A 5324-nucleotide genomic window follows, 5' to 3' on the forward strand; every position below is an offset into this window, starting at 1 on the left:
ACATCGTTTTTTTTTAAAATCCACAATCTATAGTTGATATCATCGGCGATATATTATTTTATGGATATATCTCTAGCATCTCAATAAAATTATGGATATACTGACAAATTATCGTTGATATACTGTCGAAATATAGTGGAAATACTAACCATATATCTCTAAAATATCTCCACCATGTTTATTGTTTTCTCTATATGCCTTTTTTTTTTCAATGTGCTACTTTTTCTAATTTCCAATTTCTCTCAAAGTTTAACTTTATTTTCAATTCCAAACTTTTAATTCCAAAGAGAATGAACGAAAAAAACCACAAAATCTCATTCTCAATCTTTTTCTTTCCTAAATTTATTCTCTTTTTATCTTCTATCTCCATTTTGATCTCAATCATCCGTTTCTTTTTACTGTAAATCCAATTGTTGATTAAATCTTTCAAATTTTATAATCATCAACCTTTACTCTTCTACCACCTTCTTGAAAAAAAAAAAAAAAAAAGAGAGAGAAATTTTCAGCAAACACATTCCTCCATTGTTCATCCTCCAAGTGCTAAAAAGTTCATATTTCTCCCAGTCTCTATAACTTTTACAAGTGTGATCCATAAGAGAGAATTGTTGAAGTGTTATAAAGCTAAACCTGTGAAATTTACCTATTTAGGGTCGCTTTTTATTTTTTATTTTTTTAAGATTTTCATTGGATTTTGTATTAAGGTGTGAATACATCTTAGGTTGTGAAAGAAATAAATTAGTGTAGTCCTGAACTAGTAAAAATGATGAGTTTCTCTTTAACCTAGGTGAAAAAAGAGGATCGTGTAGGTAGGCAAATTGTCGAACCACTATAAACTTCAGCATCTTCTTTTCCTTAAACTCCTTTTATTTTTGTGCTTAATTTCTTTCTAATTTTTATTTGCATGTTAGGATTGATTTGTTGCTTTGCATAATTGTGATATAAGCTTTTAACTTGAATTGGTTACTTGATGTTATTTTCTTAAATTAAAATTTAAGTATGGTTGTCACATTTAGATTAATTAGAATTTCAAAGTTAAAATTGGTAGATGAACTCTATTTTTCCATCTAGTATTGTTATTAGATCCTACAAAATGAATAACAAAACAAAAAAATTCATAGAAAATTAGTACTTAAGCTCAGTTTTAAAAAAACAAAAAACAAAAAACAAAACAAAATGATTATAAATTAAACTTAAATAAGTTTTACAATTTTTACCTTCCATTCGATTTTCGCTTCCCCACTCATTTTAATAGAATAAATTTTTGCACAAACATTCGTCTTTCAATCAAAGCAAAAATTAAACTAGTGAATACCTTTACCAAACTTCATAAATTCTAAAAAGAAGGGTTGTTTTTAAATATAGAAAAATAAACTAAAATATTTACAAGATATAACAGAATTTTAGAACTATCAATGATAAACGTTCATAGACACTAATATACTATCAATATCACTAATAGAAATCTATCAGTGTCTATCGACGTCTAATTGATAGTTCTAAAATTTTGCTATATTTTGTAAATATTTTCAACAGTTTTACTATTTGAAATAATTTTTAAAATTTTTTTTTAATGTCGAACATATATTTTTTTAATTCATTAAATGTATAGAGAAACCCGTTTTTAAGATAATTGTAATAAGAAACTCTTAGAAGGTTAAAATTATAATACTTTTTAAAATTTTAAGATTAAGGTTGTAACACTAGCCTAAAGTTTAAAAAGATGACATAGATTAAGTGTCGACGTTGGTAGATATTTTTACAATATGTATAAAAAAAGTCAAATAAATTAATTATTTAAATTAGTAAATAATTATTTCATGGTTTTAAAATAAATTAAAATATTTATTATTTATATTATATTCATATTGGTGACCTTCTATTGTTTATTTTTATGTTTAATGAATTTTTTTAATATAATAAAAATATCATTTCATCCTTCATATTGATGTTAAATCGAAAAAAAATTTATATGATGAAAGTGTTGAATAAAAGTTTAATGTCATCATATACTAATCCAAAATTTGAGGTACAATTTATAAATTATTAGGGTTAAGATTATACAACTTGATTCACATAATATTAAATTTAATTTTTCCCATTTTTCATAAAGGCTAAAACTTGTTCATTGCATTTTTCAAAAAGAAAAAAAAGAGAACTTGTTCATTGGGTTTCTTAGTCCAAAGAATCATAAAGAATATACGCCACTAAAATTTCAATCAATTAAAATAAAATAAACAAACAATTAAAATAGAGAGAGAGAAAAATAAAATATAAATGGATAAAATAAAATTAAAAAAAAAAAATGAAATGAAAACAAAAGGTCACGTCGCTCCTCTCTCGACCTCGTAGCCCAAAGCCTGGGTTAACCCATCCGGTCTGTCTTCTTCTTCTTCTTCTTCTCTCTGTTTGTTCAGTTCGAGAAAAAGGAAATTGGCTGGATCCACTTTTCTCTTTCCTCTTCCTAAAGGTGAAGTTCTGCAATTCATTTTCTAGGGTTCCCTTTTCCCTTACCTTTTCTGCAGTTCATTCTTCCATTCAATGCCTCTGTTACAGTTTTACCCTCTTTTTCTTTCTCTTTTTTCGTTTTGAGTTGGGGGGTCTTTGTTGTTTTCAATCTTTGTTGCTTGGAGGTTTTTGGGGAATTTACTGAAATGGGTTCTGTTTGGATCTTTGTTGGGTGTCTTTGATTGCTTTCTGTGGCCTATTTGGAGTGAAAATATTGAGTTGGGTTGTGCCTTTTCGTTGTGAGTAGCGAGAATTTTGATGTTGTGTTATTGTATGCTTGTATGGACTATGGAATATAGTTTCAATTTTCCTTTTCTTGCTCTGTATTTGGTGAAATGAGTCTCAATTTAGGGGAGAAATTAATATGGTGATTGGTTTCTGTGGCCTATTTGAAGTTGAGACCTCTTTTTTTTCCACTCTGTAGTTGGGTTGATTGGTTTCTGTGGCCTATTTGAAGTTGAGACCTCTTTTTTTTTTTTTTCTTTGAAGAATTTGGCTAATTATATGGTGATTGTTGTGGCTGGAGTAGAATGTTTTTGTGACTGTTGGTGTGTTTTTGAGTTTGGTGGGATTTGGACGCTTATGTGTTTAACTTTTTTGGTGTTCTGTTGGATGAATTTGGTATGATTCGTGAGTCATTTTTTAATATAGTTTTTAGAAGGTATAAGTTGTACCACTTTTTCGACATTGCAATTTATCAACTGAGTATAGTTCAAATGAAGGTTTCAATCTCCAACCCACTTGTTTTTTAACTAAGAAATAAAAAAAAAAAAAAAGAAGCTTCAAAAATTGACTCATTTTATGGTTTACTGATCTATTTGCATTTTTATGTGAACAGAGTTAAATTTTAGGCACGAGATTTGTCATGAGATTTTGGGTATTTTTTGTCTGAAGAGTATACCCCATCTTTACATAGTTAAACAAGGATAGTTAGACTGAAGATGAATATGCATAGCATAGCAGTATGTATGCCTGCTAGCAGGTACGCAATTTCATCGGAGCAAAGTCCTTGTGTAAATGTTTCATTGATTACCTTGAGATTTAGCTCAATCTTCTAATTTTTCATTAAGATATAAAAAATAAGATAGAAGTATGCATAACCTATAGGGTTATGTTTGTGGATGTTTGTTTTCTTGTGCTTTTGAAATTTATTGTGAAAGCTTTTGCTGTCCTAATTCTTTTTCTGCTATGTTTTCTGGAACAGATAGATATTTTTTCTAACAAGAAACAAACTTTTCATTGATAGTTGAAAATCCAAAAAACAAGACTACAGATGGTAGTCAAGAGTAGGGTAGATGAAGAATATGAAGTGTTTTATCTCTGGGTTTTCTGGTTGTCATATATGCATAAACGATAAATTTTGTTGATGGTTATATCTGAGTGGTGTGTTTGGATTCTAAACTGATGGTTTGTTTCATTTCAGCTTGGCTTATAATATATGGTTTGGTTCTTTCATTCTTTTTGATGTCGTATCGGTTGCTTTTGATTACTGTGCTTCTTATCTAAACTACCGATTGAAGTTGATTTAGTGAATATATTTTGCAAAAGTAAGACATTATGCTGAGATAATATATTTTGGTTCTTGAGGAGTTCCAGGGATAAGTTTTGGTGTTATTCCGCTTATATTTTTTAGTAGAGAGCAGGAGAAGAGAGGATGTCAACTGGTCGGAACACCCATTGGTGTTATAGATGCAGAAGGTCGGTACGTCTCCATGGTAGAGATGCAGTTTGCCCCAGCTGCAATGGAGGATTTATCCAAGAACTTGATGATATGGTGCCTGGAAATCCATTTGATTTCTTTGGTTTGGATCATGATGAAGATCGTGATCATGGTCTGGGAGCATTCTCTGCTTTTATGAGACAACGCTTAGTTGAAAGAAATGACATGAGGGGAAGATCGGAGTCACTTTTTGAGCGTAGCCCGGGATTCGGTCCTCTATTAATATTTGGTGGTCAAATACCGTTGAGAAACAGCAGGTTAGAAGCTCTCTTCAATGGGGCTCCTGGCATCGGTATTACACGGGGCGATAGTGGGGACTACTTTATAGGCCCTGGACTGGAGGAGCTATTCGAACAGCTATCAGCAAATGGTCATCGGGGCCCTCCACCAGCATCTAGATCATCAATCGACGCAATGCCAACAGTTAATATCACGCAACGACATCTTCGCTCAGATTCACATTGTCCAGTTTGTAAAGAAAAATTTGAACTGGGGTGTGAAGCAAGGCAGATGCCCTGTAATCACATGTACCACTCAGATTGTATTGTTCCATGGCTGGTCCAGCACAACTCTTGCCCCGTCTGCCGGCAGGAACTGCCACCACAAGGAATAGGAGGTGGAGGTGGAGGTGGAGGTGGAGGTGGAGGTGGGGGACATAACACCAATGGTCAAAACCGAAGCAACAGCTACAACGGCAGTGGCTCCCGGGTCAATCCAGGTAGACGCAATCCATTCTCTTATCTGTGGCCATTTCGGTCATCTAGTTCTAGCTCCAACCATGGGGGAGCAGGGAGCAGTGAACCGACGAACCATCAGATGGGGTATTCAGGATATCGATACACCAATTCACCATGAATTGAAGCTTGAAGATTGTTTGTTTGTGGTATAAAGGGGTGAAGATCGTCTCTATAGACTTTGGAGGCCCCAGCATTGTTTAAAGAAGATACACAGGCTGTTGTATTTTTTGTGCAAATTTTCCTATGTAAATGACCTTATAATTTGTAGCTTCTTATTGCTGCTGCTGCTGTTTCCTTCATCTTCCAAGTCAAAAAGACGACACATCAATTAGCATAAAATGGGAAAAAATTATTTTCATCTA

At 32.3% G+C, this 5324-nt stretch overlaps 1 pseudogene across 8 annotated transcripts; it reads left to right on the forward strand.

Moving 5' to 3' along the window:
- Positions 1-2258: 2258 nt before the first annotated feature.
- On the forward strand, positions 2259-5324 carry LOC120073842 (putative E3 ubiquitin-protein ligase RHC1A pseudogene; annotated as a pseudogene). Of its 8 annotated transcripts, none has more exons than XR_016528354.1 (3): positions 2301-2467; positions 3344-3487; positions 4102-5324. The product of XR_016528354.1 is annotated as a putative E3 ubiquitin-protein ligase RHC1A pseudogene, transcript variant X2 (transcript). The 8 variants fall into 8 exon arrangements; XR_016528358.1 differs by having other exon boundaries at positions 2328-2467; positions 4139-5324; XR_016528359.1 differs by having other exon boundaries at positions 2328-2467; positions 4142-5324.

This window comes from Benincasa hispida, chromosome 3 (assembly GCF_027475165.1).
Source record: "Benincasa hispida cultivar pf3 chromosome 3, pf3_genome.v1.1, whole genome shotgun sequence".
Lineage (NCBI taxonomy): Eukaryota > Viridiplantae > Streptophyta > Magnoliopsida > Cucurbitales > Cucurbitaceae > Benincasa > Benincasa hispida.